This window comes from Leucopleurus acutus, assembly GCF_964270905.1.
Source record: "Leucopleurus acutus genome assembly, chromosome: 3".
NCBI classification, from domain to species: Eukaryota; Metazoa; Chordata; class Mammalia; order Artiodactyla; family Delphinidae; genus Leucopleurus; species Leucopleurus acutus.
Window position 1 is genome coordinate 55412566 of NC_139145.1, and position 16395 is coordinate 55428960.

A 16395-nucleotide genomic window follows, 5' to 3' on the forward strand; every position below is an offset into this window, starting at 1 on the left:
TTTCCTACAGTGAGGATCTGACTGGATCTGATTGTCACCATCCATGTGATCAGGCTAGAAACTTGTGCTGAGTAGCTTTGGGTGACAGGCCTCCTTCATAGCCAGCCCACATATGATTGGTTTGCACCTCTGCTCAGTCTTTTTTTTTTTTTTTTTTGCGGTACCCGTGCCTCTCACTGTTGTGGCCTCTCCTATTGCGGAGCACAGGCTCTGGACGCACAGGCTCAGCGGCCATGGCTCACGGGCCCAGCCGCTCCGCGGCATGTGGGATCTTCCCGGACCGGGACACGAACCCGTGTCCCCTGCATCGGCAGGTGGACTCCCAACCACTGCGCCACCAGGGAAGCCCTGCTCAGTCTGTTTTGAGTAGGGCAGCAGGTTTGGTTTCCTTCCAGACACAGCGTAGGCTCCTGAGAGACCTCCTTCTGGTCTACAGGCACAGCTGCATCTTGAAGCTCCATAGACTGCCGACGAATAGAGCTGGACCTTTACCCCAGGTGTTAGAACTCCAAATTCCTTATTCCTCCAATTCACTCTCTTAGAAAAGTTATGGGAATTCATGGAAACATCTCACAACCACATGATCCATTTAAAGCAAATAATGATAGTAAAGGATGTCAGGGGACATACTTACATTGCTTAAGTAATGTCTGGCACAAAAACCAGTGGTCTGGTCATTTAATATCCTTACACTCCTCTTTGGGATCTGCAGCTCAACAAGACTCCGACAGTGAGTTTTCTGAGCACTGGTGATTTCAAGCAGGCAAGTCTTTGACAGGGTACTTGGAATTATAGATGTTAGCATTATTTCAGTCATGAGCCAGCTTTCCATGACTAAGTACAACAGTAATAATAGCTAATCTTCACTGAGCATTTTTAGTATCGGGTATACGTGTTTGTCTGTGTATGTTCCAAGTAGGCAAAACATGCATACGTAAAAATAAATATACTAATTAAGCAGTAAAAAGTGTACCTCCTCCCATCCTAATCCCATAAGCCCATCCCAAAGGCAAACTCTGTCACCAGTTTCTCGGTACACTGAGAAACTCCACTGTTCTGTCTAATTGCTATTCATATCCCACTGCTTTTTACATTACCTGCAACACAAGGATTTTTCAGGAAAATAACAGACTAACCTCAAGCAACTAATAAAGAGTACTGATCCTTATTGGTTTTGTTCCTAAAGATGCATGCAATTATGTTACCTGAATTTCAAATGGGAATAGGAAACAAGTACAAAAAGAAACATTCTGGCAACATGGGCTTAATTGGTTTCCAACTGTCTTTTTTTCCTAAACTAACTTGAGAACAAAAAAAGCTCCCTATTGATCTAATGAGAAGTAGTAATTAAATGAATAAATAAGTACTAAATAAATAAATTGGATATTTGTAGAACACAAGACAGTTTAGAAGCCTGGCTTGAGTAAATGAATGATCTTTCTCTAACCCACCCCCTCCAGTAGCAAATAAATTAGTGGCTAGAGCAAATCAGAATGCTCTCCAATGGTAATCTTTTAAAGATTTCCTTTGCTAGAAAGAACGTCTCCCTACAAGGAAGTGTAGGTATAAAAAAGAGTCGTCCTACCAATTATTAAAAATAGCAAACAGAAATGCTCTTAGGACTGATGAGCTCACTGCTGAGTTTGTGGTCATGACAACTTGTCATCAACGAAACAACTAACAGAGACATTAAAAAAAAAAAAAGAGGTTTAGCTCTGTTTTGAATTAACGTGCACCGCAGTTTGAAAGCAACCACTAACGATAACCACTAAAAGAGCCATACGTAGGATTTGTTCTTTGGAAATCATTCTCTTGTCCATATTGCTTCAAGTAAAATAAATAAATGAATGAATAAAAATAGTATGGAATTTGTCTTGATATGACTGCAGGGCTGCTGATAGCTAGCTCGCATCACCTATCAAAGGCAAGATTCATCTGTTTATCTCACTGTTTTACTTGGAACAATTCCTTTCCCCAAATAATTATAAAGCAATTACTCGCCTGTTTTCACTTTATTGGTTACTACTTTTACTCAAAGACTAGCAATTACTACATAATTACAGTACATGGTTATCTGAGCAGTCTTAACTGTGCCTACCAAGGATAAATTATACAGTCAGTGTAGCTCTAATTATGTATCCTATAGAGCATAAATATGTAATGACTGTGTAGTTACATATTAATAAGTCCCTCTTTATTTTTCAGAGCCTAGGACGATAAAAGGCCATTTGATCTACTTCCATGAGGTTACCTCTGGAGTCAAGCACGTCGTTCTGCTTCGCTTTCTGGAAGCCGACGGACTACCATGTGCATTTAGCCCTTACCACCGGTCCTCAACCTCATCCAAGTACATCCACCAGGGCAGAGAGAAAATTGAAAAAATGAGAAGTAAAAATCTGTTTCTAACCCTCCTTTTCAGCATGTGTCCTTTTTGATGGAAACTCAGCAGCTGTGGCTTAGATTCAAGAATTGCAGGTGGAGCAGCTTGAGAGTGCCACCGCAGCCTTACCTACACATGATCACCGCATGCAAAAATGCCCCAATTCAAAAGCAGGGAAGAGGCTTGAAAACGTGCTTTTGAGCCATGAATGTGTTGTTTATAGTCTTAGGATATTATTTTGGTTCTTAGGCTATAGTGTTGGTTCCAAAAGTGACTGTAGGGAATCATGTATCTGAAACCAAAGGGTTTAGAAGGGCAATCCTCTAATGAACATTTAAAAATTTTTTTCTGTTTAATCATGAAACCAAATTTCAAAAAAAGTTTTGAAATAAGCATGTTACCCCCAAACTAAATAAAGCTAATCAAACTGCATTACATCTGGGCTACAATACAAAATTCAATTGTACAAACAATGGAAGGGAACGGATAGCAAGGAAGAGCTTCAGGGAAGCAGAAGAGAAAAGACAAGAAAGAGCTCTCCCAGGGACCTCCCTGGTTGTCCAATGGTTAAGACTCTGCACTTCCACTGCAGGAAGCCTGGGTTTGATCCCTAGTCCAGGAACTAAGATCCCCACAGGCACAGAGCGGCCAAAAGAAAAAAGAAACAGCTCTCCCAGCCATTGTCATGCTGAGGGACGGATCCTGACATGCACAGGTGAGGTGTGAACAAAATGAGGATAGACAACTTAGCAACATGCCCTCCTGCCCTTGGCCACACACCCTCTCCTGCAGCCATCGTTCTCTGAAAAATTGCTCCTTTCCTGTGTGCCCCTGATGTTCCTGGAGCAGAGATCATGCTGACTTGCCGATTATTCCTCTCATAGGGAAGAGCCTGTCACAAAGGAGGAGGAAGAGACAAGGGCAGAGAACAAACACACATCCCCAGATAGACAGCCGACGCCACTACTACTTGGGTCACCACAGAAGACAGGCTATGATAAGTATTAGACCTATCCTCCTTGAACAATGGCCTTGAGGTCTGGATTCAGGTTAGTCCACAATAAACAGTTTTTAACTGAATAATAAGTAAATGAGTGAATGAGGAGCTCTATAGAAGTTTTCAGTTGGGAGCAACGTAAATCAAAGACACTGAAAGGAATTAAGGAAAGAGAGAAGACTTCTAAAGAAACTATTACTCAGCACCCAACCCTCTTCTTTAAAATTAATTTTTATTGAAGTATAGTTGATTTACGATGTGTTAGTTTCTGCTGTACAGCAAAGTGATTCAGGTATACATATTCTTTTCCATATTCCTTTCCATTATGATTTATCACAGGATATTGAATATAATTCCCTGTGCTATACAGTAAGACCTTGTTGTTCACCCATTCTTTGTATAAGAGTTTGCATCTGCTAATCCCAGCTCCCACTCCATCCCTTTCCCAACCCCCTCCCCTTTGGCAACCACAAGTCTGTTCTCTATGTCTGTGAGTCTGTTTCTGTTTTGTAGATAGATTCATTTGTGTTATGTTTTAAATTGCACATATAAGTGAGATCATACGGTATTTGTCTTTTTCTTTCTGATTTACTTCACTTAGTATGATAATCTCTAGGTCCATTCATGTTGCTACAAATCATACACACTCTTCTTTAATCTTTGCAAGAACTCTGTGTGGTGGATATTATTATTCTTGTTTAACTGATAAGGAAGCTGAGGCCAGGACTGATGAACTCCCAGTATCCCACGCTGAGTGAGTGGCAGGGCTTGGATTTGTACTCGAGTCTGCCGGACTCAAATATCCCATGCTCACTCAACTGTGATGCCCACATCTAATAACACCTGAGAGTACTAAGAACCAAATTTAATAAGTACTTACCAGTGCCAGGTGCCTTACACACATCATTTTATTCAATTCTATGAAGTAAATCTGTTAAAGAATCAGTGATAACTCTATTTTCATTCCCAATCCACAGATGAGGAAACTTAAGGAAGTACCTTAAGGAAGTGAACTCTCTTTCCCAAGATGATATAGTAAGTACTGTATCATCATGATATAATGTATGATGATGATACAAGTACTATATCATCAGCATTTAGTACTTACTATGATATAGTAAGTACTAAAGCTGGCATCAAACCCAGATCAAATAGCAAAGCGTGTGCTCTTAATCACCACCCTCTACTACTCTTATTCCACAGAACCAAAAAGAAGAGGTGGTGTTCTGCCCCAAGGAGGTTTATAATCTAGCATGGCTCTGGCCGTCCCACAGGAATCATACCTTGTCATAGGAATTCATTACCGAATTACATGCAAGTGGTAAATGAACACATTTTTCTTTCCTTGTCTGGATCACCTTTATTTTCCCCCCGCTGCCATACTAGGGGATTCACCTCCACGCTCCCATAGCACCCTGAATATGGGCTTGTCTTCTTTCCCTACTGGGTCCTGATAGATTTTTAGGTCTAAAGGTGTAACTCTTATTTCTGTACCTACAGGACCTGGCTGGGAGCAGGTGTTCAACTGCTTTGGAGTGATGAATGAGTAAATGAATGAATGAATGAACAGACATAGAATTCTAGACTGGAAGGGCCTTTGGGAAAATTTATTCCAGCTACCTGATTTTACAGAATTCTTCTGGATTCAGAAAAGTGTTAAGTGACTTGACCAAGAGTAATTTCTATATAAATATGTTAACATACATACACGTACACACACACACCACAACCAAGAGTAAAGTGTATAAAATGTAGCTCTCTTGGGACCAATCTTTATGCGTATTTTGAATTTCTTACAGATTTTTTAGCTATATAGGCCACAGATTGTGATAAGAACACACCCTAATTTGGCAAGTGTTTTGTATCCATAATGAGATTTCTAAATGTTATCTGTTTTTAGTATATAAAGATATCCTAAGTAAAATATTTAATGTAATTGTGGCACTTGTCACACAGACTTTCCTCCTTCTATACCCCAAAGGATTACATAACCTGAGGTGGAAGTCAGCAAGGAAGAGGTTCTGTATATTTGTGTATTTTTCCTGAAAGCACCTTTTAAGCATACAATTTATGCCTCAGCAGTGAGGAATTCCTGAAATTGAAAAAGAGTTGAAATGGACACAGTACATCTGATTAGCGACCTGGTAACTCACCAGGTCAACCCAGGACCGGATGAAAATGAAAGGGGATGTCATTAATAATTAGGTCTGATACAGATGGCCAACAGGCACATGAGAAGATGCTCAACATTGCTAATTACTAGAGAAATGCAAGTCAAAACCACAATGAGGTACCACCTCACACCAGCCAGGATGGCCGTCATCAAAAAGTCTATAAATAATGAATACCAGAGAGGATGTGGAGAAAAGGGAGCCCTCCTACACTGTTGGTGGGAATGTGAATTGGTGCAGCCACTATGGAGAACAGTATGGAGGTTCCTCAAAACACTAAAAATAGAACTACCATATGACCCAGCAATCCCACTCCTGGGCATATATCCAGAGAAAACTTTAATTCAAAAAATACGTACACCCCAATGTTCATAGCAGCACTATTTACAATAGCCAGGACATGGAAGCAACCTAAATGTCTATTGACAGATGAACAGGTAAAGAAGATATAGACACACACAATGGAATACTACTCAGCCATAAAGAAGAATGAAATATTGCTACGTGCAGCAACATGGATGGACCTAGAGAATATTATACTTAGTTAAGTAAATCAGACAAAGACAAATATATCACTTATATGTAGAGTCTAAAATATAATACAAATGAATCCATATACAAAACAGAAACAGGGTCACAGACATAGAAAACAAACTTATGGTTACCAAACTGTAGAGGGAGGTGGGTAGGGATAAATTAGGAGTATGGGATTAACAGAAACAAACTACTATACGTAAAATAAATAAGCAACAAGGATTTACTGTACAGCACAGGGAACTATATCAATATATTATAATAAACAATAATGGAAAATAATCTGAATATATATATATATGAATCACTTTGCTGTATACCTGAAACTAACACAATATTGTAAATCAACCATACTTCAATAAAATAATAATTATTAGGTCTGTCATGGCCCAAGCATCTTAGGACAGACAGTCACCCTACCTGTCATCATCCGAACACATTTACAGAGCAATGTTAAATAAGTTTTCAATGAAGGTGACAGGCATGGTCGGAAAACAAGTCATGCGGAAAACATTCTTGGTATGGGAAATGACAGAGACAGAAGGTTTTTAATCTGTCACCTTTGAGGGATATGAGAATGTGATAGAAATCATAGACTTCCTGTAGACAGTGTATGTACACACAAACTTTTGCCCAAATTTTGGAAGGTTCATAAATTCCTTGAAGTCCATCCATAGTTTCCTGGACTGTGGAATAAGACCTTCAGATTAAGAACCCTGGCTCCAGAACAGGATTTCTAAAACTTGGCACTATTGACATTTTGTGCTGAATAATGCTTTGTCATTGGGGGCTGTCCTATGCAATGAAGGTCACATAGCAGGATCCCCAGCCTCTACCCTCTAGATGCTGTTAGCACCCCACCCCCAAATATGACAATGAAAAATGTCTCCAGGCATTGCCAAGTGTCCCCTGGGGTGCAATACTGCCCCTAGTTGAGCTCACTCTTCTAGAGGTATGACCGTGAAAGCCTCACATAAAGGATAAAAATTAGGCATAACATAACTCCCCTTTGAATCTGCCTGTGCTCTTAATTCACAACCGAGATAACCATTCTCTTTACAGAGGAGAGCTAACGACACCTACTTAGGAGAATCTGGCTCCTCAGAAGAGCTCCTGGGCCCTACCGCCTCACGCCACTGCCTGACAGGTGTCGAGCGGAAATGATTCTGCAGGAAACATTCTGAAGTGTTTGTAATGAGGAGAACTTGTAACCCAAACTGTGAGAAACATTCTGGGAGGCTGTTCCAATTATAATCAGTCCTACAGAGACAGGGCATATTAAGCACCTGGAGAAGAGTAGTTTCCAATTCAGTAGGTTTATTTATGCCTATTTATTAGGCATGCACTGCATCCTCAGCATCTTCTCTCATTTGGAGACACGGGATCTCAAAGATCCATTTAGCCATAAAGTTTTGTGATTCTATTAGTGTGTGTGTGTGTGTGTGTGTGTGTGAGAGAGAGAGAGAGAGATGCTATATATACACACACACACATATATAAAATATATATCTAGATCTACGTATATATCATATATATGATATATATGTCACTTTCTGAACCTTCTGAGTCTCCGTTTCCTCTGTATACTGAGGGTGGATAACCACACAGCAAGTCCCAAATGTGGGTCTACAGATGAGCACTTGGTACCCACATAAGACGCCCCTGAGAAATCTGTTAATAGGGCTAAAGGGGAGGGGGCAGGGGCTTGAAGTGTCATTTGCCTCAAGGCCCCATATTTTAAAAAGGCCTCAAGTGTTAACTTTTTGTGCTATCACCAATCAAGCTTATATATACAATCATTCTATTTTGAACATGGGTTAAAATCAATTTGCTTAATAGAAACATTAAAAGCCACAAATTGGGCCCCCTCTTGTGGAATTTCTTCAATTTGAATATACCAGGAGCTTCAAAAAGTAGAAGCAGCTTAAATCCCTCGCTACCTATGAGTCTCTGCTTATTATGAAAATAAATGCCCGTGTCCATCCCCTATAGGTTCTATCTCCGTAGCTCTGTGGTGGATCCTGGGAATCTGCATCTCAACAAGTACCCTGGGTGATTCTGAGCTCCTGGGTGGCAGCAGACTTTAACTTTAAGCAGGGATTTAGCTAAAGAGAGGAAAAGGAAACACGTATCTTTCCCAGGATATTAGACAAAGAGGAATGCACAGAATTATGGGTGACCTGAGAAGTTAAAGCTAAAACATTTTCCTTTGCTTCCTTCTTATTCTTCTTATCAACCACCTGCTGCTTAGTCTTCAAGGCCCAAGTCAAATACCACCTCCTCTGTGAAATCTTTAAGACAATCCCCTGTTCCATTAGTTATTGCAACATCCATTGAGTTGTAAGCTTCCAGAGAGACAGAGAACACCTTGGTTCTATCTTATTTATACAGTGCCTGGCACCAGACATATTTAATACATTTGATGGCTATAGTATTTTATTTCATCATTTTCTCCCTATTATAATTTGTCCCAGAAGATTTCAAATTTCAAGAGAAGGCCATAGCTTCTGATCCTACAATGAGCATAATTACATTCTGGAGCAAAACCTGAAATGAGAGGGAATTGCCAGCATGGTCAGGTGAGGGCCCTCTTCCGGGTTGCAGACTTCTTTTGTATCCTCACATGGCAGAAGAACTAAGAGTTTCTCTGAAGACTCATAAAAGCACTAATCCCGTTCCTGGGGGTTATACCCTCATAACCTAATCACTTTCCAAAGGCCCCACCTATCACCTTCAGAGGTTAGGGTTTCAGCATGTGAACTTTCGGGGACATAAACATTCAGACCATATCAATGCATGTTTCACTGAGTAAAACTGTGGGAGATTCTAACCATGTTAAGTTATGCGGGAATTACAGAAGTATAAGACATAGTGCCTGCCTTAAAATTTTTGCAGTCTTCTTAGGAAAAGTACATTCATGTATGAAACAAGAGAGCAATAAACTCAGAAAAACTGAGAATTTAATTGTGTTCTACAAGCTCCTGAGAGGGAGGCCAACAAAGGCTAAAATTTCTCCTTTCAATGTCTCAGAAGCTACAGAGATATTTCTCCCAAATGGACTGACCTTACTAGACTTAAGCTGATTTAGAAAAATAGAAGGGATTTTAATAGAGAGAACAGAACAGGAAGGGCACTCTGGGCAAGGGGAAATAGCTGGGGGGGGGGGGGGGGGAAAGGCAAAAATCAGCATGGTGTGTTACTAATACATGCCTGAGACTGGTCTGAACAAATCTGGGGTAAGAGAAAGGAAGGAGCAGAGTAGAGAGTGATTATAAAGGACCAACTGTCAGAAACTACAGAAAAACAGTAGGTTAAAAAAGAAAGAAAAAGAAATGACATGTAGGAGGACACATTAATATGAGAAATGTAAGCGATATTGGATTGTATCACCACTCACCATTTTATGGAAGGAAACCAAGGACCACAAAAGGTGAGAGAAACACCATGTCAGTGGGTCTTCTGGCTAGCCCGCCATGCTTTCACTACCTGTCTCTTCCCAATGGGTAACACTCCTCCAGAAGCTTCACATTTCCTAACATAAAAACTGAGTTTGAGAGTTAGTTTGGAGATTTGATATTCCTTACATGTAAATGGCCATCTTCTGAAAATTGCTTCTGTAAGCCTCTGAACTGAACAGCAAGAACTTGGGGGATTTATTTTTCTATTTCAATGTTGTATATATATTTGTTTTGATCTGCAAAGTTAAGGTCACGTGGACAGGAGCTAACCAGACAACTATATCTCAAATAATATGTTCAATACTGTTATCATCTGAAAGTGCCAATCTATAGAATGGGCAGAGGGCAGGCCATAAACGTGGCAGTCATAGGTTTGTTTTCTGACTCCAGAACTTTCTACATGTGTAACACTGGGCAACTCACTTTATCTCTACAAAATTAGGTTCCCTCCTCTATAAAATTAGGTTGATAAAATCCTGGGAATGTTGTGGGGACCAAACAGGATAAGGCAGGCAAAGTACTTAATAAAGATCCAAGAGCATGTTGAGTCCTCAGTAAATATTAGGTATTATTGGCTATAATACTTTCAAATACATGGTGCTTTAAAAGAAAATTTGGAAGTTATACCTTAGAGTAGCAGAGTATGCACTGATTTGTAAGCCTTATATTAAATTCACTTAATGTAATTCACTGTGCTTTCTGGTTCACAGGTGAAGTTAATTTTTATATTAACCAAGAGATAGACTGAGCACATATTTCACACCCAGCAGAGAAGGAATCCTCATAAATGACTTCATTCTATTTCAGTGAGTGTATTCCAAATTTTGCAATCATAATATCTAGAACTAAGATATTTTAATTTCAACATATATTAAAGCTTTGTGTTTTACAGTTTATTATTGTTTTATGTGTGATTAAATATGGCAGGTAATTTTTACATAGTTTAGGGGCTCTAAGGGTTTTAACTGGTCATATAGGTGGCGGGGTAGAGAGGGGCTAAGAGTGAACTCTAGGGGGATCATAAAGTCCCTGAAAGTGTATGCACATCTTGGATGCTTGCAAGGGTCCAGAGCTATTATCAGATTCTCAAAAGAGTTCATGATAATAAAAGCTTACGATCTACTGAACAATATCAATGAGAGAATGATAAAACCAATCATTTCACACATATATAATAGACTAATCAATAGCAGTTCTTACATTTGGGTGTGGTACAGGGTGCAGTAGTTAGTGAGTGATGCTGACCTAAATCCTCCTCTTTTTAGTACCGATTCCAAGGAGCCATGGCATAGCTTTCTACTGGGTTGGCCAAAAAGTTCGTTTGGGTTTAAAAACCCAAACGAACTTTTTGGCCAACCCAAAAGAAGGTTGCAAAGGCCTCTCAAACACTGGTTAGCTTCTGTTTTTCAACGTAAAAGACACTGATAAAAAGTCTATGATAGGGCTTCCCTGGTAGCACAGTGGTTGAGAATCTGCCTGCCAATGCAGGGGACACAGGTTCGAGTCCTGGTCTGGGAAGATCCCACATGCCACGGAGCAACTAGGCCCGTGAGCCACAACTACTGAGCCTTCGCATCTGCAGCTTGTGCTCCACAACAAGAGAGGCCGCGACAGTGAGAGGCCCGCGCACCGCGATGAAGAGTGGCCCCCGCTCGCCACAACTAGAGAAAGCCCTCACACAGAAACGAAGACCCAACACAGCCAAAAATAAATAAATAAAATAATTAATTAATTAATTAAAAAAAAGTCTATGATATATTGTGATAAAAGCAAGTTATAGAATTATTTCTTTTAGTTGCAGGATGGTGTTCATGGTACATATCTTTATATATACTAAATAAATTTAGTATTTCTAAGCAGACATCCTGTAGTACATGTTTTTATAAAATAAACTTAAATTGTGTATATATGTGTGTGCATGTGCGTGTGTACTATGTACGTAATTTAAAGAGCTTAGAAAATATATTCCAATGGTTAATAATGGTTATCTTTAGGTAGTGAAAATAATATATGAGGTATTCATCTTTCCTATATTTTCTCAATTATAAGTTGTTTTTCTCCATATTTTAATATTTATGAAATCAGAATTCACTATATAATCAAAATATGTATCTAATTAAGTATTTCTTTGCTCCCTCTTGCCAAAAAAAGGAAACCTCTTATTAATATAGGATAAGTCTTGTAATTGCGGGAGAGTTCAAGAAGATACAGCATGTATATATATTTCTGAATTAATTAGATTCTTTTCAAGAGGCAAATATCTGTTTTATGACTTTTTTCTCTAAAACAACTACTGGGAGTTTACGTTTTTTTGAGCACAAACCACCTGTTCTCCTTGCTTGGCCCTGAAATAAACCTTTCTCTGCTCCAAAAAATGAAATGAAATAAAATAAAACAAAATAAACTACCAGAATACATAAGTTTTAAGCCCCTTACTTTTATTCCATGTTACTATTCAAATAAACTAGGTCACAGGAATGTTTATCTGCCGATAGAAATTCAGTATTTGCATATATTTGCATACTGCTCAGTATCATTAAATGTTAGCTCCTTAAACCTAGGAAGGCGCTCCAGTGGTAAAATAGCACTACCAAGAAATGCTGTAGCTAGAGGACTCTTGCTCTGCCCTCTCATGTAATACATAATAATATGTACATATTTATAGAGTTCTAACCATCTGTGAGGCACTGGTGTGTGCCCTTTACATGCACGATCTTATTTAATTTTTACAATAATGACACAAAATAAGCTCAGTATACTAAACCCAATTTCAAGTGAAGAAACCAAGGCTTAGAGATTGCAAATTATGCTGAGTTGCATAGCTAGTGTGAAACAGGGGCAGAAATGCTACAGATCTCTGCCTGCCTCTACAGCTTCATTTTTATCTATTGCACTGCTTCATTTACACTTCTTCTAGCTTCACCCTCTTGACCAAAGAAACAGTATAAATGTACCTGGAAATTATTGTTTGTGGTCAACTGTGATTAAGCCAGAGTGTTCCCCAAACAGGGGGCATGAGCAATAACACAGGGCAGACCAGCATCAGGAGTTCATTCAAAGATTTCTCAAAAGCAAAGTGCTTACTGGGCTCTATACTTCCCCCAGAATGTATCAGGGTCTAAATACGGCCCACTGGGGCAGACACTATTTTCAAGGGTTCCTTCACATTTGGCAGAAGCAGGTGGCAAACATTAGCCCTGGTCAACATTTAATTAAGATCTTATCAGGTCTGTTCTTACTTAGATTACCAAGGTTTGTACAGTTTAAAAGACATGTTACCATCTTAAAAGCTAAGTGGAATGAACAAAGTCTAATTAAATGTGATTTGCTGGTTGACTCAGTATTTATAAGCAGACAATGCACTGGCTTCAGAAGTGAGTTGCTGGTATCAGCAGAGCAGAAGATATTCAGAGAGGTTAAAAATAAATGGCTGGAAGATGAAACAAAAACCCATTAGTGCCAAGTAAGATGATTTATTTCCATAAATCATTCCAACGTTCAGATTTCATGTGTTAAAATAATTCAAAAATAATTTTGCACCACCTTTTGATCTGAAATCATAGCGAGTGCTGCCATTGAAGCAGATGAAAAATTAAGGGTCTCCATTTCTTCAGAACAGGGCACAACCAAATTGCTCTATCGTAAATTTTAACATCCACAAGTCAGTGCTTTGTGGGGACTGTGCTCAATTTGTTAGGTTTTGCTACCATGGAAACTGAAGAGCAATTAGCTGTAGGACAGAAAACCTGGAATGAAAGCCTTAAGGACAGAAAGGACAATCAAAAGAATTTTTCAAGTAGCTCAATTTCAGGGGCGAGAGTAAGAGAGTCTATGTGTGTCACAGGTGTTTTGGGTGTGAGGTTATCAGCTGACACCACTGATTCCCTTATATTTGTTTAGCTGTCATCCTCTGCCTGTATTTCTCCTCCTGGTACCCAGTGTGAACGTTCAAGTTCGCTATCATCTGCACTCCCTTCACATTTTTATCCTGATGACCTGCCTCCTCTCCTTGATATCAGTCCCTAAGCTAGATGGAATCAAGGTTATTGACATTATTGTATTTTTAAGAGCAGACGTGATTATATTATGCTCCTGCTTTCAAACATTTGGCTCCTCATTACCGGCAAAATCAAGTTCAAATCCATTAGGCTGGCATAGACCTACCTTTGCATTTGGCCTTACCCTCCCTTTCCAGAGTCATGGCTCACCACCCTTTATCAAAACACTTCCTTCTCTCTCGGTACAAGGAATACCTCCCCATTCTCCAAACAGGATTTGCACTTTCATGTCTTCAGATCATTCTTCGTGTTATTCTTGTAGCCTAGAATGTTCTTTTCCCAACCTCTCCTTCTGTGTCTGGTGAAGGCTCATTGTCCGAGGCCCAAGTCCAATGTCAACTCCCTGGAAAAGCTTCCTGGGGAAGAATTACATAGTCCCTTTCTTTATCCAAATAGTACATTAATCATATCACAGCTACTGTGTTTGTTACATCATACTGTACTGTTTGTCAGCCAAGCTGAGCAGTGCCTCTGATCACTAAAGAGTAGACGCCTTGAAGGCGGGGACCCATGTCTGATCCAACAATATACAGCACTGCACCTTGCACAGGATGATCAAGACGTGCTTATAAAAGAGTCAAAGAGGGAGAGAGGAGGACAGAGACAGAGAACAAAGACAAGGATCACAAATCTCCATAAAACTTTTTTTTTTTTTTTTTTTTTTTTTGCGGTACGCGGGCCTCTCACTGTTGTGGCCTCTCCCGTTGCGGAGCACAGGCTCCGGACGCGCAGGCGCAGCGGCCATGGCTCACGGGCCCAGCCGCTCCGCGGTATGTGGGATCCTCCCGGACCAGGGCACAAACCCGCGTCCCCTGCATCGGCAGGCGGACTCTCAACCACTGCGCCACCAGGGAAGCCCCATAAAACATTCTGAATGGCAGTAACGTGAGTTGCTGATCATAAGCATTCCCGCCCACGATCCACCAGACGCGAACACTCTATTCCACTTTGTAACCTATTTTTAAAGTGTATTTTACTTCAGCGGTGTCCAGACTCTATTTTTTTAGTGAAATACATTGCCTTGCTTCTTATCAATAAGTTTTTCTTTTTTTTTTTTTTCTTCGGTACACGGGCCGCTCACTGTTGTGGCCTCTCCTATTTTGGAGCACAGGCTCTGGACGCACAGGCTCAGCGGCCATGGCTCACGGGCCCAGCCGCTCTGCGGCATGTGGGATCTTCCCGGACCAGGGCACAAACCCGTGTCCCCCGCATCGGCAGGCAGACTCTCAACCACTGCGCCACCAGGGAAGCCCTCAATAAGTTTTTCTTGGATCTAGGGGTAGTCTTATTTAGCATGGAACACTTATACAAGCTCCATGCCACTCCAATAAGCAAACAAAATATCTGAGGGTCTTAGCACAAAAGCAGCCACGTGTAACAGAGGGGACCAATAACAACTGCAGTCTGTGGAAACATCAAGAGGGTTTTAAAGAAAAGAAAAAGAAAGAAAACTGAACCATCCATGCTGGTTTACCTTAAAAGAGAAATAGCATAATCTCATTAAGATATTAATTGCTTAATGCTGCAAGTAATGTTTCCTTTTCTGGACATGCTTACCCACAGCTCTGAGTACCAAGATTCAACAGCCCCCCCATCAAGTGGCTGCAATTCAGAAGTCCTCATTTACTGGGAGTTTACTGCAGCAATGAGGGACAGCATGGGACTAAACACTGTACTCCTTACCAAGGAATTTGGGGAACGTCACTAACTTCGTATAACACAGAGTTCTGCAAAAAATTAGTATGTCAGCGCGTTATAAAACTGAGAAGCCCGCAGACCCGTCTTCACCTCTCCCACGGGACTTCTATCAGCCGCCTGCGTCCGGGCTACTCTCCCTTCTATTCTCCGGACAGTGCAATTATAAAAGGAAATAGTGGGGCTGATAGATATTGGTCAGGGCTGCTAGAGAAAGAGTCTGCCTTCTCCGAATAGGGTTGCCAACCAAAATAAACATCAAAAATACCCACAAATCAGCATTTTTCAAGCTCTAGGAATCTACAAAAAATGTACTTTGAGATCCAAGAATTCTCTAGGAAAATTTTTTAATTCAGTTTTTTAACATCAGTTAAGTTTTTTGAAATAATAAAGCAGGTTCTAAATTATTTAGAATACCAGCCCTTTGCAACTATCCTGGGCCACGTGAGCGATCATGGAAAAAGCAGATGCTACAGAGCTTCTCACACTGGGGAAAAAGGCAATTTATTTGGCTTCTTCAATGTGCCAAATTTGAGAGGCAGTTCAATGAAGGATAATAGGTTGAAGTAACAAGATGAGTAGAGTATTGGGGAAAAAACACTGAATTGGAAGTCAAATATTTGGGCTGGGCCATGGAGCATCTTGGTGATTTGGGTCAGGGCATTGCAACTTCCTAGCATCATTTTTTCTTCACCTCTGTAAAAATGGGGATGGGAATGGTGATGATAAAGACTATGATAGTCATAGTAATACTGATAGTACCAGCCACACCTCAAGTGTCAAATGTGTTCCTGCACCTGCAAGTGCTTTGAAGTGCTATGAAAAGAGAACACTAGAAACAGAAACATAGATAGGCCCCTGGGAGATGCTGCAGGGAGAAGAGTCAGTGAACAGATTAGCAAGGGAGGGGTGGGAAGGGGACAAATGCAGATGGTGGAGAGACAAAGAGTTACAGGCATTGGAACACGGATAAAGAAATGACTTCAGGGAAAGGAATTTTCTTCTCTTCCCAGAGAAATCAGAAAAGATTTAGATGCGGAAAGTAGGTTAGGCAGCAAATATCTCCTGTGTCACCTGTGGACACCTGGAGTGTGAGAAGCTG

General features: G+C 40.3%; 1 protein-coding gene across 1 annotated transcript in view; it reads right to left on the bottom strand.

Annotated features, from left to right (window-relative positions):
• Window positions 1–16395, bottom strand: part of KCTD16 (potassium channel tetramerization domain containing 16) — a gene marked incomplete at both ends in the record, with an annotated part of 265403 nt that overhangs the window by 106326 nt on the left and 142682 nt on the right. The window lies entirely within an intron of this gene.